Consider the following 25,930-nt stretch of genomic DNA (forward strand, 5'->3'; position numbering starts at 1 on the left):
TAAGAGCAGAACGAAAAGGCAAAAATGACATTCAAAGCATGCCCAGAAAAACGTGTGACGGTCCCACCAGTCATTTATGCTTATAATTGGGTATCTTTACTTTCAAAGTATGGGGTTGATCCTTTGGCGATCACTCTCTTGTATTTCAGCAGAGACAGATAGTTGAGAAGTCTTTTCTCACATAGCTAGCACAAGCCTGCGCTTTTCCTTGCTGGTAGCGTGGAAATGACAGATTGGTCCTCAGAAGAAAAAACAAGAAATATTATAGCAGAGGATGGTTTCGATCCATCGACCTCTGGGTTATGGGCCCAGCACGCTTCCGCTGCGCCACTCTGCTCCCTTGTAAAAGTGTTCTCTTTATGCAGAGGAGGAGCTTTCAGCGAAGTGGCGAGGGATTGGTGGGTCTCGCTCCTCATTTGCCTAAGCATGCTGCAATGTATGCTGGGTGCAGAAAATCTTCATCTTCTCGTCTCACAGTCAGTCATAACTGAAAGTGCAGACCCTCTTGGGAACTAGCAGTTTCAGGCCTTTACCAAGATAGCAGCTCTCTAACCCTCTCCTCTCTCTTTGATCCTAGCGCTAGCATGCTCAGGATTTGATTTTAACTGGGAGCCAGAGATCTACCCGGTGAGGGCTTGCCCGGTGTGAGGCTTTTGAGCGTTTGGGAGCGTTCGGGACGTGAGGACATTGGACAGGTAATGTTGCCATCTTGAAATATCCAACCTTCCTGCTGTCGTGAGAGGCTCTTTCCATGGACATCTGCCTCTTGGAGTCCTCTCAACTTGCTCTCTGATATAACATTTTGTGAGCTGCAGTTACATCCGATGGCTACAAGGTGGCGCTGCATTCAGGTGAGAGAACAAGTGTGCACAAAATCGTTGGGGACTTTTGCCAGATTCATCGGTGGATCTTGCCTACTTTTATTCACATGCTAGATATTGCCTAGAAATGCTTTTTAATATAGAGATGCTAGAGTTAGAATGTCTGGTCGGGGTTCAGCCCTTTCATTGTCTACCGCCCGCAACATATTTATTACCAGCACATGTGAGTGGTGACTCTGCTTTTTGGAAAATAGCATCTAATAGGACAATGAATGTAGCAGATGGGGCGATCGAGATGCCTGCCTAAGTATTTCATTTTTTTTTTAATTTAACGTCTGATTAATCTGTTCATGATATTTCCGTTTTGTGACATGTTGCATTAAAACAAATCCTGCTTGGAGAACATATAAAAATTTGCACTGCATTGGCCGGGAATCGAACCCGGGTCAACTGCTTGGGAAGCAGCTATGCTCACCACTATACCACCAAAGCCCTATGATGTGGTTGCTCTCGGTTCTAAAGATTACAACCCCGAGTTCAATGACTATCTTGCACCAGTTTCAATGGTGCATTTGGTTTAGATACCAACATGAAAAGCAGTAGAAAGTTTCTTGTAGAGGGTAAGGAACTGGGGATTGAAACCAAGGCCAAATCTGTGCAGAAGAGAAGAAATGGAAAGCAGTAGTACAAATAGTGGAAATGAACATATTTAGGCAGCATTGGAAGCAAAGCAGCGAAGAGAAAGAGAGTGCCTTCCATGAAATGCCCAGGAGAATGATAAGAGCAGAACGAAAAGGCAAGAATGACATTCAAAGCATGCCCAGAAAAACGTGTGACGGTCCCACCAGTCATTTATGCTTATAATTGGGTATCTTTACTTTCAAAGTATGGGGTTGATCCTTTGGCGATCACTCTGTTGTGTTTCAGCAGAGACAGATAGTTGAGAAGTCTTTTCTCACATAGCTAGCACAAGCCTGCGCTTTTCCTTGCTTGTAGCGTGGAAATGACAGATTGGTTCTCAGAAGAAAAAACAAGAAATATTATAGCAGAGGATGGTTTCGATCCATCGACCTCTGAGTTATGGGCCCAGCACGCTTCCGCTGCGCCACTCTGCTCCCTTGTAAAAGTGTTCTCTTTATGCAGAGGAGGAGCTTTCAGCGAAGTGGCGAGGGATTGGTGGGTCTCGCTCCTCATTTGCCTAAGCATGCTGCAATGTATGCTGGGTGCAGAAAATCTTCATCTTCTCGTCTCACAGTCAGTCATAACTGAAAGTGCAGACCGTCTTGGGAACTAGCAGTTTCAGGCCTTTACCAAGATAGCAGCTCTCTAACCCTCTCCTCTCTCTTTGATCCTAGCGCTAGCATGCTCAGGATTTGATTTTAACTGGGAGCCAGAGATCTACCCGGTGAGGGCTTGCCAGGTGTGAGGCTTTTGAGCGTTTGGGAGCGTTCGGGACGTGAGGACATTGGACAGGAAATGTTGCCATCTTGAAATATCCAACCTTCCTGCTGTCGTGAGAGGCTCTTTCCATGGACATCTGCCTCTTGGAGTCCTCTCAACTTGCTCTCTGATATAACATTTTGTGAGCTGCAGTTACATCCGATGGCTACAAGGTGGCGCTGCATTCAGGTGAGAGAACAAGTGTGCAGAAAATCGTTGGGGACTTTTGCCAGTTTCATCGGTGGATCTTGCCTACTTTTATTCACATGCTAGATATTGCCTAGAAATGCTTTTTAATATAGAGATGCTAGAGTTAGAATGTCTGGTCGGGGTTCAGCCCTTTCATTGTCTACCGCCCGCAACATATTTATTACCAGCACATGTGAGTGGTGACTCTGCTTTTTGGAAAATAGCATCTAATAGGACAATGAATGTAGCAGATGGGGCGATCGAGATGCCTGCCTAAGTATTTCATTTTTTTTTTAATTTAACGTCTGATTAATCTGTTCATGATATTTCCGTTTTGTGACATGTTGCATTAAAACAAATCCTGCTTGGAGAACATATAAAAATTTGCACTGCATTGGCCGGGAATCGAACCCGGGTCAACTGCTTGGGAAGCAGCTATGCTCACCACTATACCACCAACGCCCAATGATGTGGGTTCTCTCGGTTCTAAAGATTACAACCCCGAGTTCAATGACTATCTTGCACCAGTTTCAATGGTGCATTTGGTTTAGATACCAACATGAAAAGCAGTAGAAAGTTTCTTGTAGAGGGTAAGGAACTGGGGATTGAAACCAAGGCCAAATCTGTGCAGAAGAGAAGAAATGGAAAGCAGTAGTACAAATAGTGGAAATGAACATATTTAGGCAGCATTGGAAGCAAAGCAGCGAAGAGAAAGAGAGTGCCTTCCATGAAATGCCCAGGAGAATGATAAGAGCAGAACGAAAAGGCAAGAATGACATTCAAAGCATGCCCAGAAAAACGTGTGACGGTCCCACCAGTCATTTATGCTTATAATTGGGTATCTTTACTTTCAAAGTATGGGGTTGATCCTTTGGCGATCACTCTCTTGTATTTCAGCAGAGACAGATAGTTGAGAAGTCTTTTCTCACATAGCTAGCACAAGCCTGCGCTTTTCCTTGCTGGTAGCGTGGAAATGACAGATTGGTCCTCAGAAGAAAAAACAAGAAATATTATAGCAGAGGATGGTTTCGATCCATCGACCTCTGGGTTATGGGCCCAGCACGCTTCCGCTGCGCCACTCTGCTCCCTTGTAAAAGTGTTCTCTTTATGCAGAGGAGGAGCTTTCAGCGAAGTGGCGAGGGATTGGTGGGTCTCGCTCCTCATTTGCCTAAGCATGCTGCAATGTATGCTGGGTGCAGAAAATCTTCATCTTCTCGTCTCACAGTCAGTCATAACTGAAAGTGCAGACCCTCTTGGGAACTAGCAGTTTCAGGCCTTTACCAAGATAGCAGCTCTCTAACCCTCTCCTCTCTCTTTGATCGTAGCGCTAGCATGCTCAGGATTTGATTTTAACTGGGAGCCAGAGATCTACCCGGTGAGGGCTTGCCCGGTGTGAGGCTTTTGAGCGTTTGGGAGCGTTCGGGACGTGAGGACGTTGGACAGGAAATGTTGCCATCTTGAAATATCCAACCTTCCTGCTGTCATGAGAGGCTCTTTCCATGGACATCTGCCTCTTGGAGTCCTCTCAACTTGCTCTCTGATATAACATTTTGTGAGCTGCAGTTACATCCGATGGCTACAAGGTGGCGCTGCATTCAGGTGAGAGAACAAGTGTGCACAAAATCGTTGGGGACTTTTGCCAGATTCATCGGTGGATCTTGCCTACTTTTATTCACATGCTAGATATTGCCTAGAAATGCTTTTTAATATAGAGATGCTAGAGTTAGAATGTCTGGTCGGGGTTCAGCCCTTTCATTGTCTACCGCCCGCAACATATTTATTACCAGCACATGTGAGTGGTGACTCTGCTTTTTGGAAAATAGCATCTAATAGGACAATTAATGTAGCAGATGGGGCGATCGAGATGCCTGCCTAAGTATTTCATTTTTTTTTTAATTTAACGTCTGATTAATCTGTTCATGATATTTCCGTTTTGTGACATGTTGCATTAAAACAAATCCTGCTTGGAGAACATATAAAAATTTGCACTGCATTGGCCGGGAATCGAACCCGGGTCAACTGCTTGGGAAGTAGCTATGCTCACCACTATACCACCAACGCCCTATGATGTGGGTGCTCTCGGTTCTAAAGATTACAACCCCGAGTTCAATGACTATCTTGCACCAGTTTCAATGGTGCATTTGGTTTAGATACCAACATGAAAAGCAGTAGAAAGTTTCTTGTAGAGGGTAAGGAACTGGGGATTGAAACCAAGGCCAAATCTGTGCAGAAGAGAAGAAATGGAAAGCAGTAGTACAAATAGTGGAAATGAACATATTTAGGCAGCATTGGAAGCAAAGCAGCGAAGAGAAAGAGAGTGCCTTCCATGAAATGCCCAGGAGAATGATAAGAGAAGAACGAAAAGGCAAAAATGACATTCAAAGCATGCCCAGAAAAACGTGTGACGGTCCCACCAGTCATTTATGCTTATAATTGGGTATCTTTACTTTCAAAGTATGGGGTTGATCCTTTGGCGATCACTCTCTTGTATTTCAGCAGAGACAGATAGTTGAGAAGTCTTTTCTCACATAGCTAGCACAAGCCTGCGCTTTTCCTTGCTGGTAGCGTGGAAATGACAGATTGGTCCTCAGAAGAAAAAACAAGAAATATTATAGCAGAGGATGGTTTCGATCCATCGACCTCTGGGTTATGGGCCCAGCACGCTTCCGCTGCGCCACTCTGCTCCCTTGTAAAAGTGTTCTCTTTATGCAGAGGAGGAGCTTTCAGCGAAGTGGCGAGGGATTGGTGGGTCTCGCTCCTCATTTGCCTAAGCATGCTGCAATGTATGCTGGGTGCAGAAAATCTTCATCTTCTCGTCTCACAGTCAGTCATAACTGAAAGTGCAGACCCTCTTGGGAACTAGCAGTTTCAGGCCTTTACCAAGATAGAAGCTCTCTAACCCTCTCCTCTCTCTTTGATCCTAGCGTTAGCATGCTCAGGATTTGATTTTAACTGGGAGCCAGAGATCTACCCGGTGAGGGCTTGCCCGGTGTGAGGCTTTTGAGCGTTTGGGAGCGTTCGGGACGTGAGGACATTGGACAGGAAATGTTGCCATCTTGAAATATCCAACCTTCCTGCTGTCGTGAGAGGCTCTTTCCATGGACATCTGCCTCTTGGAGTCCTCTCAACTTGCTCTCTGATATAACATTTTGTGAGCTGCAGTTACATCCGATGGCTACAAGGTGGCGCTGCATTCAGGTGAGAGAACAAGTGTGCACAAAATCGTTGGGGACTTTTGCCAGATTCATCGGTGGATCTTGCCTACTTTTATTCACATGCTAGATATTGCCTAGAAATGCTTTTTAATATAGAGATGCTAGAGTTAGAATGTCTGGTCGGGGTTCAGCCCTTTCATTGTCTACCGCCCGCAACATATTTATTACCAGCACATGTGAGTGGTGACTCTGCTTTTTGGAAAATAGCATCTAATAGGACAATGAATGTAGCAGATGGGGCGATCGAGATGCCTGCCTAAGTATTTCATTTTTTTTTTAATTTAACGTCTGATTAATCTGTTCATGATATTTCCGTTTTGTGACATGTTGCATTAAAACAAATCCTGCTTGGAGAACATATAAAAATTTGCACTGCATTGGCCGGGAATCGAACCCGGGTCAACTGCTTGGGAAGCAGCTATGCTCACCACTATACCACCAACGCCCTATGATGTGGGTGCTCTCGGTTCTAAAGATTACAACCCCGAGTTCAATGACTATCTTGCACCAGTTTCAATGGTGCATTTGGTTTAGATACCAACATGAAAAGCAGTAGAAAGTTTCTTGTAGAGGGTAAGGAACTGGGGATTGAAACCAAGGCCAAATCTGTGCAGAAGAGAAGAAATGGAAAGCAGTAGTACAAATAGTGGAAATGAACATATTTAGGCAGCATTGGAAGCAAAGCAGCGAAGAGAAAGAGAGTGCCTTCCATGAAATGCCCAGGAGAATGATAAGAGCAGAACGAAAAGGCAAGAATGACATTCAAAGCATGCCCAGAAAAACGTGTGACGGTCCCACCAGTCATTTATGCTTATAATTGGGTATCTTTACTTTCAAAGTATGGGGTTGATCCTTTGGCGATCACTCTCTTGTATTTCAGCAGAGACAGATAGTTGAGAAGTCTTTTCTCACATAGCTAGCACAAGCCTGCGCTTTTCCTTGCTGGTAGCGTGGAAATGACAGATTGGTCCTCAGAAGAAAAAACAAGAAATATTATAGCAGAGGATGGTTTCGATCCATCGACCTCTGGGTTATGGGCCCAGCACGCTTCCGCTGCGCCACTCTGCTCCCTTGTAAAAGTGTTCTCTTTATGCAGAGGAGGAGCTTTCAGCGAAGTGGCGAGGGATTGGTGGGTCTCGCTCCTCATTTGCCTAAGCATGCTGCAATGTATGCTGGGTGCAGAAAATCTTCATCTTCTCGTCTCACAGTCAGTCATAACTGAAAGTGCAGACCCTCTTGGGAACTAGCAGTTTCAGGCCTTTACCAAGATAGCAGCTCTCTAACCCTCTCCTCTCTCTTTGATCGTAGCGCTAGCATGCTCAGGATTTGATTTTAACTGGGAGCCAGAGATCTACCCGGTGAGGGCTTGCCCGGTGTGAGGCTTTTGAGCGTTTGGGAGCGTTCGGGACGTGAGGACGTTGGACAGGAAATGTTGCCATCTTGAAATATCCAACCTTCCTGCTGTCATGAGAGGCTCTTTCCATGGACATCTGCCTCTTGGAGTCCTCTCAACTTGCTCTCTGATATAACATTTTGTGAGCTGCAGTTACATCCGATGGCTACAAGGTGGCGCTGCATTCAGGTGAGAGAACAAGTGTGCACAAAATCGTTGGGGACTTTTGCCAGATTCATCGGTGGATCTTGCCTACTTTTATTCACATGCTAGATATTGCCTAGAAATGCTTTTTAATATAGAGATGCTAGAGTTAGAATGTCTGGTCGGGGTTCAGCCCTTTCATTGTCTACCGCCCGCAACATATTTATTACCAGCACATGTGAGTGGTGACTCTGCTTTTTGGAAAATAGCATCTAATAGGACAATTAATGTAGCAGATGGGGCGATCGAGATGCCTGCCTAAGTATTTCATTTTTTTTTTAATTTAACGTCTGATTAATCTGTTCATGATATTTCCGTTTTGTGACATGTTGCATTAAAACAAATCCTGCTTGGAGAACATATAAAAATTTGCACTGCATTGGCCGGGAATCGAACCCGGGTCAACTGCTTGGGAAGTAGCTATGCTCACCACTATACCACCAACGCCCTATGATGTGGGTGCTCTCGGTTCTAAAGATTACAACCCCGAGTTCAATGACTATCTTGCACCAGTTTCAATGGTGCATTTGGTTTAGATACCAACATGAAAAGCAGTAGAAAGTTTCTTGTAGAGGGTAAGGAACTGGGGATTGAAACCAAGGCCAAATCTGTGCAGAAGAGAAGAAATGGAAAGCAGTAGTACAAATAGTGGAAATGAACATATTTAGGCAGCATTGGAAGCAAAGCAGCGAAGAGAAAGAGAGTGCCTTCCATGAAATGCCCAGGAGAATGATAAGAGAAGAACGAAAAGGCAAAAATGACATTCAAAGCATGCCCAGAAAAACGTGTGACGGTCCCACCAGTCATTTATGCTTATAATTGGGTATCTTTACTTTCAAAGTATGGGGTTGATCCTTTGGCGATCACTCTCTTGTATTTCAGCAGAGACAGATAGTTGAGAAGTCTTTTCTCACATAGCTAGCACAAGCCTGCGCTTTTCCTTGCTGGTAGCGTGGAAATGACAGATTGGTCCTCAGAAGAAAAAACAAGAAATATTATAGCAGAGGATGGTTTCGATCCATCGACCTCTGGGTTATGGGCCCAGCACGCTTCCGCTGCGCCACTCTGCTCCCTTGTAAAAGTGTTCTCTTTATGCAGAGGAGGAGCTTTCAGCGAAGTGGCGAGGGATTGGTGGGTCTCGCTCCTCATTTGCCTAAGCATGCTGCAATGTATGCTGGGTGCAGAAAATCTTCATCTTCTCGTCTCACAGTCAGTCATAACTGAAAGTGCAGACCCTCTTGGGAACTAGCAGTTTCAGGCCTTTACCAAGATAGAAGCTCTCTAACCCTCTCCTCTCTCTTTGATCCTAGCGTTAGCATGCTCAGGATTTGATTTTAACTGGGAGCCAGAGATCTACCCGGTGAGGGCTTGCCCGGTGTGAGGCTTTTGAGCGTTTGGGAGCGTTCGGGACGTGAGGACATTGGACAGGAAATGTTGCCATCTTGAAATATCCAACCTTCCTGCTGTCGTGAGAGGCTCTTTCCATGGACATCTGCCTCTTGGAGTCCTCTCAACTTGCTCTCTGATATAACATTTTGTGAGCTGCAGTTACATCCGATGGCTACAAGGTGGCGCTGCATTCAGGTGAGAGAACAAGTGTGCACAAAATCGTTGGGGACTTTTGCCAGATTCATCGGTGGATCTTGCCTACTTTTATTCACATGCTAGATATTGCCTAGAAATGCTTTTTAATATAGAGATGCTAGAGTTAGAATGTCTGGTCGGGGTTCAGCCCTTTCATTGTCTACCGCCCGCAACATATTTATTACCAGCACATGTGAGTGGTGACTCTGCTTTTTGGAAAATAGCATCTAATAGGACAATGAATGTAGCAGATGGGGCGATCGAGATGCCTGCCTAAGTATTTCATTTTTTTTTTAATTTAACGTCTGATTAATCTGTTCATGATATTTCCGTTTTGTGACATGTTGCATTAAAACAAATCCTGCTTGGAGAACATATAAAAATTTGCACTGCATTGGCCGGGAATCGAACCCGGGTCAACTGCTTGGGAAGCAGCTATGCTCACCACTATACCACCAACGCCCTATGATGTGGGTGCTCTCGGTTCTAAAGATTACAACCCCGAGTTCAATGACTATCTTGCACCAGTTTCAATGGTGCATTTGGTTTAGATACCAACATGAAAAGCAGTAGAAAGTTTCTTGTAGAGGGTAAGGAACTGGGGATTGAAACCAAGGCCAAATCTGTGCAGAAGAGAAGAAATGGAAAGCAGTAGTACAAATAGTGGAAATGAACATATTTAGGCAGCATTGGAAGCAAAGCAGCGAAGAGAAAGAGAGTGCCTTCCATGAAATGCCCAGGAGAATGATAAGAGCAGAACGAAAAGGCAAAAATGACATTCAAAGCATGCCCAGAAAAACGTGTGACGGTCCCACCAGTCATTTATGCTTATAATTGGGTATCTTTACTTTCAAAGTATGGGGTTGATCCTTTGGCGATCACTCTCTTGTATTTCAGCAGAGACAGATAGTTGAGAAGTCTTTTCTCACATAGCTAGCACAAGCCTGCGCTTTTCCTTGCTGGTAGCGTGGAAATGACAGATTGGTCCTCAGAAGAAAAAACAAGAAATATTATAGCAGAGGATGGTTTCGATCCATCGACCTCTGGGTTATGGGCCCAGCACGCTTCCGCTGCGCCACTCTGCTCCCTTGTAAAAGTGTTCTCTTTATGCAGAGGAGGAGCTTTCAGCGAAGTGGCGAGGGATTGGTGGGTCTCGCTCCTCATTTGCCTAAGCATGCTGCAATGTATGCTGGGTGCAGAAAATCTTCATCTTCTCGTCTCACAGTCAGTCATAACTGAAAGTGCAGACCCTCTTGGGAACTAGCAGTTTCAGGCCTTTACCAAGATAGCAGCTCTCTAACCCTCTCCTCTCTCTTTGATCCTAGCGCTAGCATGCTCAGGATTTGATTTTAACTGGGAGCCAGAGATCTACCCGGTGAGGGCTTGCCCGGTGTGAGGCTTTTGAGCGTTTGGGAGCGTTCGGGACGTGAGGACATTGGACAGGAAATGTTGCCATCTTGAAATATCCAACCTTCCTGCTGTCGTGAGAGGCTCTTTCCATGGACATCTGCCTCTTGGAGTCCTCTCAACTTGCTCTCTGATATAACATTTTGTGAGCTGCAGTTACATCCGATGGCTACAAGGTGGCGCTGCATTCAGGTGAGAGAACAAGTGTGCACAAAATCGTTGGGGACTTTTGCCAGATTCATCGGTGGATCTTGCCTACTTTTATTCACATGCTAGATATTGCCTAGAAATGCTTTTTAATATAGAGATGCTAGAGTTAGAATGTCTGGTCGGGGTTCAGCCCTTTCATTGTCTACCGCCCGCAACATATTTATTACCAGCACATGTGAGTGGTGACTCTGCTTTTTGGAAAATAGCATCTAATAGGACAATGAATGTAGCAGATGGGGCGATCGAGATGCCTGCCTAAGTATTTCATTTTTTTTTTAATTTAACGTCTGATTAATCTGTTCATGATATTTCCGTTTTGTGACATGTTGCATTAAAACAAATCCTGCTTGGAGAACATATAAAAATTTGCACTGCATTGGCCGGGAATCGAACCCGGGTCAACTGCTTGGGAAGCAGCTATGCTCACCACTATACCACCAAAGCCCTATGATGTGGTTGCTCTCGGTTCTAAAGATTACAACCCCGAGTTCAATGACTATCTTGCACCAGTTTCAATGGTGCATTTGGTTTAGATACCAACATGAAAAGCAGTAGAAAGTTTCTTGTAGAGGGTAAGGAACTGGGGATTGAAACCAAGGCCAAATCTGTGCAGAAGAGAAGAAATGGAAAGCAGTAGTACAAATAGTGGAAATGAACATATTTAGGCAGCATTGGAAGCAAAGCAGCGAAGAGAAAGAGAGTGCCTTCCATGAAATGCCCAGGAGAATGATAAGAGCAGAACGAAAAGGCAAGAATGACATTCAAAGCATGCCCAGAAAAACGTGTGACGGTCCCACCAGTCATTTATGCTTATAATTGGGTATCTTTACTTTCAAAGTATGGGGTTGATCCTTTGGCGATCACTCTGTTGTGTTTCAGCAGAGACAGATAGTTGAGAAGTCTTTTCTCACATAGCTAGCACAAGCCTGCGCTTTTCCTTGCTTGTAGCGTGGAAATGACAGATTGGTTCTCAGAAGAAAAAACAAGAAATATTATAGCAGAGGATGGTTTCGATCCATCGACCTCTGGGTTATGGGCCCAGCACGCTTCCGCTGCGCCACTCTGCTCCCTTGTAAAAGTGTTCTCTTTATGCAGAGGAGGAGCTTTCAGCGAAGTGGCGAGGGATTGGTGGGTCTCGCTCCTCATTTGCCTAAGCATGCTGCAATGTATGCTGGGTGTAGAAAATCTTCATCTTCTCGTCTCACAGTCAGTCATAACTGAAAGTGCAGACCCTCTTGGGAACTAGCAGTTTCAGGCCTTTACCAAGATAGCAGCTCTCTAACCCTCTCCTCTCTCTTTGATCCTAGCGCTAGCATGCTCAGGATTTGATTTTAACTGGGAGCCAGAGATCTACCCGGTGAGGGCTTGCCTGGTGTGAGGCTTTTGAGCGTTTGGGAGCGTTCGGGACGTGAGGACATTGGACAGGAAATGTTGCCATCTTGAAATATCCAACCTTCCTGCTGTCGTGAGAGGCTCTTTCCATGGACATCTGCCTCTTGGAGTCCTCTCAACTTGCTCTCTGATATAACATTTTGTGAGCTGCAGTTACATCCGATGGCTACAAGGTGGCGCTGCATTCAGGTGAGAGAACAAGTGTGCAGAAAATCGTTGGGGACTTTTGCCAGTTTCATCGGTGGATCTTGCCTACTTTTATTCACATGCTAGATATTGCCTAGAAATGCTTTTTAATATAGAGATGCTAGAGTTAGAATGTCTGGTCGGGGTTCAGCCCTTTCATTGTCTACCACCCGCAACATATTTATTACCAGCACATGTGAGTGGTGACTCTGCTTTTTGGAAAATAGCATCTAATAGGACAATGAATGTAGCAGATGGGGCGATCGAGATGCCTGCCTAAGTATTTCATTTTTTTTTTAATTTAACGTCTGATTAATCTGTTCATGATATTTCCGTTTTGTGACATGTTGCATTAAAACAAATCCTGCTTGGAGAACATATAAAAATTTGCACTGCATTGGCCGGGAATCGAACCCGGGTCAACTGCTTGGGAAGCAGCTATGCTCACCACTATACCACCAACGCCCTATGATGTGGGTGCTCTCGGTTCTAAAGATTACAACCCCGAGTTCAATGACTATCTTGCACCAGTTTCAATGGTGCATTTGGTTTAGATACCAACATGAAAAGCAGTAGAAAGTTTCTTGTAGAGGGTAAGGAACTGGGGATTGAAACCAAGGCCAAATCTGTGCAGAAGAGAAGAAATGGAAAGCAGTAGTACAAATAGTGGAAATGAACATATTTAGGCAGCATTGGAAGCAAAGCAGCGAAGAGAAAGAGAGTGCCTTCCATGAAATGCCCAGGAGAATGATAAGAGCAGAACGAAAAGGCAAGAATGACATTCAAAGCATGCCCAGAAAAACGTGTGACGGTCCCACCAGTCATTTATGCTTATAATTGGGTATCTTTACTTTCAAAGTATGGGGTTGATCCTTTGGCGATCACTCTCTTGTATTTCAGCAGAGACAGATAGTTGAGAAGTCTTTTCTCACATAGCTAGCACAAGCCTGCGCTTTTCCTTGCTGGTAGCGTGGAAATGACAGATTGGTCCTCAGAAGAAAAAACAAGAAATATTATAGCAGAGGATGGTTTCGATCCATCGACCTCTGGGTTATGGGCCCAGCACGCTTCCGCTGCGCCACTCTGCTCCCTTGTAAAAGTGTTCTCTTTATGCAGAGGAGGAGCTTTCAGCGAAGTGGCGAGGGATTGGTGGGTCTCGCTCCTCATTTGCCTAAGCATGCTGCAATGTATGCTGGGTGCAGAAAATCTTCATCTTCTCGTCTCACAGTCAGTCATAACTGAAAGTGCAGACCCTCTTGGGAACTAGCAGTTTCAGGCCTTTACCAAGATAGCAGCTCTCTAACCCTCTCCTCTCTCTTTGATCCTAGCGCTAGCATGCTCAGGATTTGATTTTAACTGGGAGCCAGAGATCTACCCGGTGAGGGCGAGGCTTTTGAGCGTTTGGGAGCGTTCGGGACGTGAGGACGTTGGAGAGGAAATGTTGCCATCTTGAAATATCCAACCTTCCTGCTGTCATGAGAGGCTCTTTCCATGGACATCTGCCTCTTGGAGTCCTCTCAACTTGCTCTCTGATATAACATTTTGTGAGCTGCAGTTACATCCGATGGCTACAAGGTGGCGCTGCATTCAGGTGAGAGAACAAGTGTGCACAAAATCGTTGGGGACTTTTGCCAGATTCATCGGTGGATCTTGCCTACTTTTATTCACATGCTAGATATTGCCTAGAAATGCTTTTTAATATAGAGATGCTACAGTTAGAATGTCTAGTCGGGGTTCAGCCCTTTCATTGTCTACCGCCCGCAACATATTTATTACCAGCACATGTGAGTGGTGACTCTGCTTTTTGGAAAATAGCATCTAATAGGACAATGAATGTAGCAGATGGGGCGATCGAGATGCCTGCCTAAGTATTTCATTTTTTTTTAAATTTAACGTCTGATTAATCTGTTCATGATATTTCCGTTTTGTGACATGTTGCATTAAAACAAATCCTGCTTGGAGAACATATAAAAATTTGCACTGCATTGGCCGGGAATCGAACCCGGGTCAACTGCTTGGGAAGCAGCTATGCTCACCACTATACCACCAGCGCCCTATGATGTGGTTGCTCTCGGTTCTAAAGATTACAACCCCGAGTTCAATGACTATCTTGCACCAGTTTCAATGGTGTATTTGGTTTAGATACCAACATGAAAAGCAGTAGAAAGTTTCTTGTAGAGGGTAAGGAACTGGGGATTGAAACCAAGGCCAAATCTGTGCAGAAGAGAAGAAATGGAAAGCAGTAGTACAAATAGTGGAAATGAACATATTTAGGCAGCATTGGAAGCAAAGCAGCGAAGAGAAAGAGAGTGCCTTCCATGAAATGCCCAGGAGAATGATAAGAGCAGAACGAAAATGCAAGAATGACATTCAAAGAATGCCCAGAAAAACGTGTGACGGTCCCACCAGTCATTTATGCTTATAATTGGGTATCTTTACTTTCAAAGTATGGGGTTGATCCTTTGGCGATCACTCTCTTGTATTTCAGCAGAGACAGATAGTTGAGAAGTCTTTTCTCACATAGCTAGCACAAGCCTGCGCTTTTCCTTGCTGGTAGCGTGGAAATGACAGATTGGTTCTCAGAAGAAAAAACAAGAAATATTATAGCAGAGGATGGTTTCGATCCATCGACCTATGGGTTATGGGCCCAGCACGCTTCCGCTGCGCCACTCTGCTCCCTTGTAAAAGTGTTCTCTTTATGCAGAGGAGGAGCTTTCAGCGAAGTGGCGAGGGATTGGTGGGTCTCGCTCCTCATTTGCCTAAGCATGCTGCAATGTATGCTGGGTGCAGAAAATCTTCATCTTCTCGTCTCACAGTCAGTCATAACTGAAAGTGCAGACCCTCTTGGGAACCAGCAGTTTCAGGCCTTTACCAAGATAGCAGCTCTCTAACCCTCTCCTCTCTCTTTGATCCTAGCGCTAGCATGCTCAGGATTTGATTTTAACTGGGAGCCAGAGATCTACCTGGTGAGGGTGAGGCTTTTGAGCGTTTGGGAGCGTTCGGGACGTGAGGACGTTGGACAGGAAATGTTGCCATCTTGAAATATCCAACCTTCCTGCTGTCATGAGAGGCTCTTTCCATGGACATCTGCCTCTTGGAGTCCTCTCAACTTGCTCTCTGATATAACATTTTGTGAGCTGCAGTTACATCCGATGGCTACAAGGTGGCGCTGCATTCAGGTGAGAGAACAAGTGTGCACAAAATCGTTGGGGACTTTTGCCAGATTCATCAGTGGATCTTGCCTACTTTTATTCACATGCTAGATATTGCCTAGAAATGCTTTTTAATATAGAGATGCTACAGTTAGAATGTCTAGTCGGGGTTCAGCCCTTTCATTGTCTACCGCCCGCAACATATTTATTACCAGCACATGTGAGTGGTGACTCTGCTTTTTGGAAAATAGCATCTAATAGGACAATGAATGTAGCAGATGGGGCGATCGAGATGCCTGCCTAAGTATTTCATTTTTTTTTTAATTTAACTTCTGATTAATCTGTTCATGATATTTCCGTTTTGTGACATGTTGCATTAAAACAAATCCTGCTTGGAGAACATATAAAAATTTGCACTGCATTGGCCGGAAATCGAACCCGGGTCAACTGCTTGGGAAGCAGCCATGCTCACCACTATACCACCAATGCCCTATGATGTGGTTGCTCTCGGTTCTAAAGATTACAACCCCGAGTTCAATGACTATCTTGCACCAGTTTCAATGGTGCATTTGGTTTAGATACCAACATGAAAAGCAGTAGAAAGTTTCTTGTAGAGGGTAAGGAACTGGGGATTGAAACCAAGGCCAAATCTGTGCAGAAGAGAAGAAATGGAAAGCAGTAGTACAAATAGTGGAAATGAACATATTTAGGCAGCATTGGAAGCAAAGCAGCGAAGAGAAAGAGAGTGCCTTCCATGAAATGCCCAGGAGAATGATAAGAGCAGAACGAAAAGGCAAGAATGACATTCAAAGCATGCCCAAAAAAACGTGTGACGGTCCCACCAGTCATTTATGCTTATAATTGGGTATCTTTACTTTCAAAGTATGGGGTTGATCCTTTGGCGATCACTCTCTTGTATTTCAGCAGAGACAGATAGTTGAGAAGTCTTTTCTCACATAGCTAGCACAAGCCTGCGCTTTTCCTTGCTGGTAGCGTGGAAATGACAGATTGGTTCTCAGAAGAAAAAACAAGAAATATTATAGCAGAGGATGGTTTCGATCCATCGACCTCTGGGTTATGGGCCCAGCACGCTTCCGCTGCGCCACTCTGCTCCCTTGTAAAAGCGTTCTCTTTATGCAGAGGAGGAGCTTTCAGCGAAGTGGCGAGGGATTGGTGGGTCTCGCTCCTCATTTGCCTAAGCATGCTGCAATGTATGCTGGGTGCAGAAAATCTTCATCTTCTCGTCTCACAGTCAGTCATAACTGAAAGTGCAGACCCTCTTGGGAACTAGCAGTTTCAGGCCTTTACCAAGATAGCAGCTCTCTAACCCTCTCCTCTCTCTTTGATCCTAGCGCTAGCATGCTCAGGATTTGATTTTAACTAGGAGCCAGAGATCTACCCGGTGAGGGCGAGGCTTTTGAGCGTTTGGGAGCGTTCGGGACGTGAGGACGTTGGAGAGGAAATGTTGCCATCTTGAAATATCCAACCTTCCTGCTGTCATGAGAGGCTCTTTCCATGGACATCTGCCTCTTGGAGTCCTCTCAACTTGCTCTCTGATATAACATTTTGTGAGCTGCAGTTACATCCGATGGCTACAAGGTGGCGCTGCATTCAGGTGAGAGAACAAGTGTGCACAAAATCGTTGGGGACTTTTGCCAGATTCATCGGTGGATCTTGCCTACTTTTATTCACATGCTAGATATTGCCTAGAAATGCTTTTTAATATAGAGATGCTAGAGTTAGAATGTCTGGTCGGGGTTCAGCCCTTTCATTGTCTACCGCCCGCAACATATTTATTACCAGCACATGTGAGTGGTGACTCTGCTTTTTGGAAAATAGCATCTAATAGGACAATTAATGTAGCAGATGGGCGATCGAGATGCCTGCCTAAGTATTTCATTTTTTTTTTAATTTAACGTCTGATTAATCTGTTCATGATATTTCCGTTTTGTGACATGTTGCATTAAAACAAATCCTGCTTGGAGAACATATAAAAATTTGCACTGCATTGGCCGGGAATCGAACCCGGGTCAACTGCTTGGGAAGCAGCTATGCTCACCACTATACCACCAACGCCCTATGATGTGGGTGCTCTCGGTTCTAAAGATTACAACCCCGAGTTCAATGACTATCTTGCACCAGTTTCAATGGTGCATTTGGTTTAGATACCAACATGAAAAGCAGTAGAAAGTTTCTTGTAGAGGGTAAGGAACTGGGGATTGAAACCAAGGCCAAATATGTGCAGAAGAGAAGAAATGGAAAGCAGTAGTACAAATAGTGGAAATGAACATATTTAGGCAGCATTGGAAGCAAAGCAGCGAAGAGAAAGAGAGTGCCTTCCATGAAATGACCAGGAGAATGATAAGAGCAGAACGAAAAGGCAAAAATGACATTCAAAGCATGCCCAGAAAAACGTGTGACGGTCCCACCAGTCATTTATGCTTATAATTGGGTATCTTTACTTTCAAAGTATGGGGTTGATCCTTTGGCGATCACTCTCTTGTATTTCAGCAGAGACAGATAGTTGAGAAGTCTTTTCTCACATAGCTAGCACAAGCCTGCGCTTTTCCTTGCTGGTAGCGTGGAAATGACAGATTGGTCCTCAGAAGAAAAAACAAGAAATATTATAGCAGAGGATGGTTTCGATCCATCGACCTCTGGGTTATGGGCCCAGCACGCTTCCGCTGCGCCACTCTGCTCCCTTGTAAAAGTGTTCTCTTTATGCAGAGGAGGAGCTTTCAGCGAAGTGGCGAGGGATTGGTGGGTCTCGCTCCTCATTTGCCTAAGCATGCTGCAATGTATGCTGGGTGCAGAAAATCTTCATCTTCTCGTCTCACAGTCAGTCATAACTGAAAGTGCAGACCCTCTTGGGAACTAGCAGTTTCAGGCCTTTACCAAGATAGCAGCTCTCTAACCCTCTCCTCTCTCTTTGATCCTAGCGCTAGCATGCTCAGGATTTGATTTTAACTGGGAGCCAGAGATCTACCCGGTGAGGGCTTGCCCGGTGTGAGGCTTTTGAGCGTTTGGGAGCGTTCGGGACGTGAGGACATTGGACAGGAAATGTTGCCATCTTGAAATATCCAACCTTCCTGCTGTCGTGAGAGGCTCTTTCCATGGACATCTGCCTCTTGGAGTCCTCTCAACTTGCTCTCTGATATAACATTTTGTGAGCTGCAGTTACATCCGATGGCTACAAGGTGGCGCTGCATTCAGGTGAGAGAACAAGTGTGCACAAAATCGTTGGGGACTTTTGCCAGATTCATCGGTGGATCTTGCCTACTTTTATTCACATGCTAGATATTGCCTAGAAATGCTTTTTAATATAGAGATGCTAGAGTTAGAATGTCTGGTCGGGGTTCAGCCCTTTCATTGTCTACCGCCCGCAACATATTTATTACCAGCACATGTGAGTGGTGACTCTGCTTTTTGGAAAATAGCATCTAATAGGACAATGAATGTAGCAGATGGGGCGATCGAGATGCCTGCCTAAGTATTTCATTTTTTTTTTAATTTAACGTCTGATTAATCTGTTCATGATATTTCCGTTTTGTGACATGTTGCATTAAAACAAATCCTGCTTGGAGAACATATAAAAATTTGCACTGCATTGGCCGGGAATCGAACCCGGGTCAACTGCTTGGGAAGCAGCTATGGTCACCACTATACCACCAACGCCCTATGATGTGGTTGCTCTCGGTTCTAAAGATTACAACCCCGAGTTCAATGACTATCTTGCACCAGTTTCAATGGTGCATTTGGTTTAGATACCAACATGAAAAGCAGTAGAAAGTTTCTTGTAGAGGGTAAGGAACTGGGGATTGAAACCAAGGCCAAATCTGTGCAGAAGAGAAGAAATGGAAAGCAGTAGTACAAATAGTGGAAATGAACATATTTAGGCAGCATTGGAAGCAAAGCAGCGAAGAGAAAGAGAGTGCCTTCCATGAAATGCCCAGGAGAATGATAAGAGCAGAACGAAAAGGCAAGAATGACATTCAAAGCATGCCCAGAAAAACGTGTGACGGTCCCACCAGTCATTTATGCTTATAATTGGGTATCTTTACTTTCAAAGTATGGGGTTGATCCTTTGGCGATCACTCTGTTGTGTTTCAGCAGAGACAGATAGTTGAGAAGTCTTTTCTCACATAGCTAGCACAAGCCTGCGCTTTTCCTTGCTTGTAGCGTGGAAATGACAGATTGGTTCTCAGAAGAAAAAACAAGAAATATTATAGCAGAGGATGGTTTCGATCCATCGACCTCTGGGTTATGGGCCCAGCACGCTTCCGCTGCGCCACTCTGCTCCCTTGTAAAAGTGTTCTCTTTATGCAGAGGAGGAGCTTTCAGCGAAGTGGCGAGGGATTGGTGGGTCTCGCTCCTCATTTGCCTAAGCATGCTGCAATGTATGCTGGGTGCAGAAAATCTTCATCTTCTCGTCTCACAGTCAGTCATAACTGAAAGTGCAGACCCTCTTGGGAACTAGCAGTTTCAGGCCTTTACCAAGATAGCAGCTCTCTAACCCTCTCCTCTCTCTTTGATCCTAGCGCTAGCATGCTCAGGATTTGATTTTAACTAGGAGCCAGAGATCTACCCGGTGAGGGCTTGCCCGGTGTGAGGCTTTTGAGCGTTTGGGAGCGTTCGGGACGTGAGGACGTTGGACAGGAAATGTTGCCATCTTGAAATATCCAACCTTCCTGCTGTCATGAGAGGCTCTTTCCATGGACATCTGCCTCTTGGAGTCCTCTCAACTTGCTCTCTGATATAACATTTTGTGAGCTGCAGCTACATCCGATGGCTACAAGGTGGCGCTGCATTCAGGTGAGAGAACAAGTGTGCACAAAATCGTTGGGGACTTTTGCCAGATTCATCGGTGGATCTTGCCTACTTTTATTCACATGCTAGATATTGCCTAGAAATGCTTTTTAATATAGAGATGCTACAGTTAGAATGTCTAGTCGGGGTTCAGCCCTTTCATTGTCTACCGCCCGCAACATATTTATTACCAGCACATGTGAGTGGTGACTCTGCTTTTTGGAAAATAGCATCTAATAGGACAATGAATGTAGCAGATGGGGCGATCGAGATGCCTGCCTAAGTATTTCATTTTTTTTTTAATTTAACGTCTGATTAATCTGTTCATGATATTTCCGTTTTGTGACATGTTGCATTAAAACAAATCCTGCTTGGAGAACATATAAAAATTTGCACTGCATTGGCCGGGAATCGAACCCGGGTCAACTGCTTGGGAAGCAGCTATGCTCACCACTATACCACCAGCGCCCTATGATGTGGTTGCTCTCTGTTCTAAAGATTACAACCCCGAGTTCAATGACTATCTTGCACCAGTTTCAATGGTGCATTTGGTTTAGATACCAACATGAAAAGCAGTAGAAAGTTTCTTGTAGAGGGTAAGGAACTGGGGATTGAAACCAAGGCCAAATCTGTGCAGAAGAGAAGAAATGGAAAGCAGTAGTACAAATAGTGGAAATGAACATATTTAGGCAGCATTGGAAGCAAAGCAGCGAAGAGAAAGAGAGTGCCTTCCATGAAATGCCCAGGAGAATGATAAGAGCAGAACGAAAAGGCAAGAATGACATTCAAAGCATGCCCAGAAAAACGTGTGACGGTCCCACCAGTCATTTATGCTTATAATTGGGTATCTTTACTTTCAAAGTATGGGGTTGATCCTTTGGCGATCACTCTCTTGTATTTCAGCAGAGACAGATAGTTGAGAAGTCTTTTCTCACATAGCTAGCACAAGCCTGCGCTTTTCCTTGCTGGTAGCGTGGAAATGACAGATTGGTCCTCAGAAGAAAAAACAAGAAATATTATAGCAGAGGATGGTTTCGATCCATCGACCTCTGGGTTATGGGCCCAGCACGCTTCCGCTGCGCCACTCTGCTCCCTTGTAAAAGTGTTCTCTTTATGCAGAGGAGGAGCTTTCAGCGAAGTGGCGAGGGATTGGTGGGTCTCGCTCCTCATTTGCCTAAGCATGCTGCAATGTATGCTGGGTGCAGAAAATCTTCATCTTCTCGTCTCACAGTCAGTCATAACTGAAAGTGCAGACCCTCTTGGGAACCAGCAGTTTCAGGCCTTTACCAAGATAGCAGCTCTCTAACCCTCTCCTCTCTCTTTGATCCTAGCGCTAGCATGCTCAGGATTTGATTTTAACTGGGAGCCAGAGATCTACCCGGTGAGGGCGAGGCTTTTGAGCGTTTGGGAGCGTTCGGGACGTGAGGACGTTGGACAGGAAATGTTGCCATCTTGAAATATCCAACCTTCCTGCTGTTATGAGAGGCTCTTTCCATGGACATCTGCCTCTTGGAGTCCTCTCAACTTGCTCCCTGATATAACATTTTGTGAGCTGCAGTTACATCCGATGGCTACAAGGTGGCGCTGCATTCAGGTGAGAGAACAAGTGTGCAGAAAATCGTTGGGGACTTTTGCCAGATTCATCGGTGGATCTTGCCTACTTTTATTCACATGCTAGATATTGCCTAGAAATGCTTTTTAATATAGAGATGCTAGAGTTAGAATGTCTAGCCGGGGTTCAGCCCTTTCATTGTCTACCGCCCGCAACATATTTATTACCAGCACATGTGAGTGGTGACTCTGCTTTTTGGAAAATAGCATCTAATAGGACAATGAATGTAGCAGATGGGGCGATCGAGATGCCTGCCTAAGTATTTCATTTTTTTTTTAATTTAACGTCTGATTAATCTGTTCATGATATTTCCGTTTTGTGACATGTTGCATTAAAACAAATCCTGCTTGGAGAACATATAAAAATTTGCACTGCATTGGCCGGGAATCGAACCCGGGTCAACTGCTTGGGAAGCAGCCATGCTCTCCACTATACCACCAATGCCCTATGATGTGGTTGCTCTCGGTTCTAAAGATTACAACCCCGAGTTCAATGACTATCTTGCACCAGTTTCAATGGTGCATTTGGTTTAGATACCAACATGAAAAGCAGTAGAAAGTTTCTTGTAGAGGGTAAGGAACTGGGGATTGAAACCAAGGCCAAATCTGTGCAGAAGAGAAGAAATGGAAAGCAGTAGTACAAATAGTGGAAATGAACATATTTAGGCAGCATTGGAAGCAAAGCAGCGAAGAGAAAGAGAGTGCCTTCCATGAAATGCCCAGGAGAATGATAAGAGCAGAACGAAAAGGCAAGAATGACATTCAAAGCATGCCCAGAAAAACGTGTGACGGTCCCACCAGTCATTTATGCTTATAATTGGGTATCTTTACTTTCAAAGTATGGGGTTGATCCTTTGGCGATCACTCTCTTGTATTTCAGCAGAGACAGATAGTTGAGAAGTCTTTTCTCACATAGCTAGCACAAGCCTGCGCTTTTCCTTGCTGGTAGCGTGGAAATGACAGATTGGTTCTCAGAAGAAAAAACAAGAAATATTATAGCAGAGGATGGTTTCGATCCATCGACCTCTGGGTTATGGGCCCAGCACGCTTCCGCTGCGCCACTCTGCTCCCTTGTAAAAGTGTTCTCTTTATGCAGAGGAGGAGCTTTCAGCGAAGTGGCGAGGGATTGGTGGGTCTCGCTCCTCATTTGCCTAAGCATGCTGCAATGTATGCTGGGTGCAGAAAATCTTCATCTTCTCGTCTCACAGTCAGTCATAACTGAAAGTGCAGACCCTCTTGGGAACTAGCAGTTTCAGGCCTTTACCAAGATAGCAGCTCTCTAACCCTCTCCTCTCTCTTTGATCCTAGCGCTAGCATGCTCAGGATTTGATTTTAACTAGGAGCCAGAGATCTACCCGGTGAGGGCTTGCCCGGTGTGAGGCTTTTGAGCGTTTGGGAGCGTTCGGGACGTGAGGACATTGGACAGGAAATGTTGCCATCTTGAAATATCCAACCTTCCTGCTGTCGTGAGAGGCTCTTTCCATGGACACCTGCCTCTTGGAGTCCTCTCAACTTGCTCTCTGATATAACATTTTGTGAGCTGCAGTTACATCCGATGGCTACAAGGTGGCGCTGCATTCAGGTGAGAGAACAAGTGTGCAGAAAATCGTTGGGGACTTTTGCCAGTTTCATCGGTGGATCTTGCCTACTTTTATTCACATGCTAGATATTGCCTAGAAATGCTTTTTAATATAGAGATGCTAGAGTTAGAATGTCTGGTCGGGGTTCAGCCCTTTCATTGTCTACCGCCCGCAACATATTTATTACCAGCACATGTGAGTGGTGACTCTGCTTTTTGGAAAATAGCATCTAATAGGACAATGAATGTAGCAGATGGGGCGATCGAGATGCCTGCCTAAGTATTTCATTTTTTTTTTAATTTAACGTCTGATTAATCTGTTCATGATATTTCCGTTTTGTGACATGTTGCATTAAAACAAATCCTGCTTGGAGAACATATAAAAATTTGCACTGCATTGGCCGGGAATCGAACCCAGGTCAACTGCTTGGGAAGCAGCTATGCTCACCACTATACCACCAACGCCCTATGATGTGGGTGCTCTCGGTTCTAAAGATTACAACCCCGAGTTCAATGACTATCTTGCACCAGTTTCAATGGTGCATTTGGTTTAGATACCAACATGAAAAGCAGTAGAAAGTTTCTTGTAGAGGGTAAGGAACTGGGGATTGAAACCAAGGCCAAATCTGTGCAGAAGAGTAGAAATGGAAAGCAGTAGTACAAATAGTGGAAATGAACATATTTAGGCAGCATTGGAAGCAAAGCAGCGAAGAGAAAGAGAGTGCCTTCCATGAAATGCCCAGGAGAATGATAAGAGCAGAACGAAAAGGCAAGAATGACATTCAAAGCATGCCCAGAAAAACGTGTGACGGTCCCACCAGTCATTTATGCTTATAATTGGGTATCTTTACTTTCAAAGTATGGGGTTGATCCTTTGGCGATCACTCTCTTGTATTTCAGCAGAGACAGATAGTTGAGAAGTCTTTTCTCACATAGCTAGCACAAGCCTGCGCTTTTCCTTGCTGGTAGCGTGGAAATGACAGATTGGTCCTCAGAAGAAAAAACAAGAAATATTATAGCAGAGGATGGTTTCGATCCATCGACCTCTGGGTTATGGGCCCAGCACGCTTCCGCTGCGCCACTCTGCTCCCTTGTAAAAGTGTTCTCTTTATGCAGAGGAGGAGCTTTCAGCGAAGTGGCGAGGGATTGGTGGGTCTCGCTCCTCATTTGCCTAAGCATGCTGCAATGTATGCTGGGTGCAGAAAATCTTCATCTTCTCGTCTCACAGTCAGTCATAACTGAAAGTGCAGACCCTCTTGGGAACTAGCAGTTTCAGGCCTTTACCAAGATAGCAGCTCTCTAACCCTCTCCTCTCTCTTTGATCCTAGCGCTAGCATGCTCAGGATTTGATTTTAACTGGGAGCCAGAGATCTACCCGGTGAGGGCGAGGCTTTTGAGCGTTTGGGAGCGTTCGGGACGTGAGGACGTTGGACAGGAAATGTTGCCATCTTGAAATATCCAACCTTCCTGCTGTCGTGAGAGGCTCTTTCCATGGACATCTGCCTCTTGGAGTCCTCTCAACTTGCTCTCTGATATAACATTTTGTGAGCTGCAGTTACATCCGATGGCTACAAGGTGGCGCTGCATTCAGGTGAGAGAACAAGTGTGCACAAAATCGTTGGGGACTTTTGCCAGATTCATCGGTGGATCTTGCCTACTTTTATTCACATGCTAGATATTGCCTAGAAATGCTTTTTAATATAGAGATGCTAGAGTTAGAATGTCTGGTCGGGGTTCAGCCCTTTCATTGTCTACCGCCCGCAACATATTTATTACCAGCACATGTGAGTGGTGACTCTGCTTTTTGGAAAATAGCATCTAATAGGACAATGAATGTAGCAGATGGGGCGATCGAGATGCCTGCCTAAGTATTTCATTTTTTTTTTAATTTAACGTCTGATTAATCTGTTCATGATATTTCCGTTTTGTGACATGTTGCATTAAAACAAATCCTGCTTGGAGAACATATAAAAATTTGCACTGCATTGGCCGGGAATCGAACCCGGGTCAACTGCTTGGGAAGCAGCTATGCTCACCACTATACCACCAACGCCCTATGATGTGGTTGCTCTCGGTTCTAAAGATTACAACCCCGAGTTCAATGACTATCTTGCACCAGTTTCAATGGTGCATTTGGTTTAGATACCAACATGAAAAGCAGTAGAAAGTTTCTTGTAGAGGGTAAGGAACTGGGGATTGAAACCAAGGCCAAATCTGTGCAGAAGAGAAGAAATGGAAAGCAGTAGTTCAAATAGTGGAAATGAACATATTTAGGCAGCATTGGAAGCAAAGCAGCGAAGAGAAAGAGAGTGCCTTCCATGAAATGCCCAGGAGAATGATAAGAGCAGAACGAAAAGGCAAGAATGACATTCAAAGCATGCCCAGAAAAACGTGTGACGGTCCCACCAGTCATTTATGCTTATAATTGGGTATCTTTACTTTCAAAGTATGGGGTTGATCCTTTGGCGATCACTCTGTTGTGTTTCAGCAGAGACAGATAGTTGAGAAGTCTTTTCTCACATAGCTAGCACAAGCCTGCGCTTTTCCTTGCTTGTAGCGTGGAAATGACAGATTGGTTCTCAGAAGAAAAAACAAGAAATATTATAGCAGAGGATGGTTTCGATCCATCGACCTCTGGGTTATGGGCCCAGCACGCTTCCGCTGCGCCACTCTGCTCCCTTGTAAAAGTGTTCTCTTTATGCAGAGGAGGAGCTTTCAGCGAAGTGGCGAGGGATTGGTGG

The 25,930-nt window shown here is 44.8% G+C and overlaps 13 non-coding genes across 13 annotated transcripts; all 13 read right to left on the reverse strand.

Moving 5' to 3' along the window:
• Positions 1 to 1,241: 1,241 nt before the first annotated feature.
• Positions 1,242 to 1,313, reverse strand: TRNAG-CCC (transfer RNA glycine (anticodon CCC)). The gene has a single exon. It is a non-coding gene; the product is annotated as a tRNA-Gly (tRNA).
• A 1,527-nt stretch (positions 1,314 to 2,840) lies between these two features.
• TRNAG-CCC (transfer RNA glycine (anticodon CCC)) lies at positions 2,841 to 2,912 on the reverse strand. Its single transcript has one exon. It is a non-coding gene; the product is annotated as a tRNA-Gly (tRNA).
• Positions 2,913 to 6,038: 3,126 nt separating this feature from the next.
• On the reverse strand, positions 6,039 to 6,110 carry TRNAG-CCC (transfer RNA glycine (anticodon CCC)). Its single transcript has one exon. It is a non-coding gene; the product is annotated as a tRNA-Gly (tRNA).
• A 3,126-nt stretch (positions 6,111 to 9,236) lies between these two features.
• On the reverse strand, positions 9,237 to 9,308 carry TRNAG-CCC (transfer RNA glycine (anticodon CCC)). Its single transcript has one exon. It is a non-coding gene; the product is annotated as a tRNA-Gly (tRNA).
• A 1,527-nt stretch (positions 9,309 to 10,835) lies between these two features.
• TRNAG-CCC (transfer RNA glycine (anticodon CCC)) lies at positions 10,836 to 10,907 on the reverse strand. Its single transcript has one exon. It is a non-coding gene; the product is annotated as a tRNA-Gly (tRNA).
• A 1,527-nt stretch (positions 10,908 to 12,434) lies between these two features.
• On the reverse strand, positions 12,435 to 12,506 carry TRNAG-CCC (transfer RNA glycine (anticodon CCC)). Its single transcript has one exon. It is a non-coding gene; the product is annotated as a tRNA-Gly (tRNA).
• A 1,516-nt stretch (positions 12,507 to 14,022) lies between these two features.
• TRNAG-CCC (transfer RNA glycine (anticodon CCC)) lies at positions 14,023 to 14,094 on the reverse strand. The gene has a single exon. It is a non-coding gene; the product is annotated as a tRNA-Gly (tRNA).
• Positions 14,095 to 15,610: 1,516 nt separating this feature from the next.
• Positions 15,611 to 15,682, reverse strand: TRNAG-CCC (transfer RNA glycine (anticodon CCC)). Its single transcript has one exon. It is a non-coding gene; the product is annotated as a tRNA-Gly (tRNA).
• A 1,515-nt stretch (positions 15,683 to 17,197) lies between these two features.
• Positions 17,198 to 17,269, reverse strand: TRNAG-CCC (transfer RNA glycine (anticodon CCC)). Its single transcript has one exon. It is a non-coding gene; the product is annotated as a tRNA-Gly (tRNA).
• Positions 17,270 to 20,395: 3,126 nt separating this feature from the next.
• Positions 20,396 to 20,467, reverse strand: TRNAG-CCC (transfer RNA glycine (anticodon CCC)). Its single transcript has one exon. It is a non-coding gene; the product is annotated as a tRNA-Gly (tRNA).
• A 1,516-nt stretch (positions 20,468 to 21,983) lies between these two features.
• TRNAG-CCC (transfer RNA glycine (anticodon CCC)) lies at positions 21,984 to 22,055 on the reverse strand. Its single transcript has one exon. It is a non-coding gene; the product is annotated as a tRNA-Gly (tRNA).
• A 1,527-nt stretch (positions 22,056 to 23,582) lies between these two features.
• On the reverse strand, positions 23,583 to 23,654 carry TRNAG-CCC (transfer RNA glycine (anticodon CCC)). The gene has a single exon. It is a non-coding gene; the product is annotated as a tRNA-Gly (tRNA).
• Positions 23,655 to 25,170: 1,516 nt separating this feature from the next.
• TRNAG-CCC (transfer RNA glycine (anticodon CCC)) lies at positions 25,171 to 25,242 on the reverse strand. Its single transcript has one exon. It is a non-coding gene; the product is annotated as a tRNA-Gly (tRNA).
• Between the last annotated feature and the right edge of the window lie 688 nt (positions 25,243 to 25,930).

This window comes from Triturus cristatus, chromosome 11 (genome assembly GCF_964204655.1).
Source record: "Triturus cristatus chromosome 11, aTriCri1.1, whole genome shotgun sequence".
Lineage (NCBI taxonomy): Eukaryota > Metazoa > Chordata > Amphibia > Caudata > Salamandridae > Triturus > Triturus cristatus.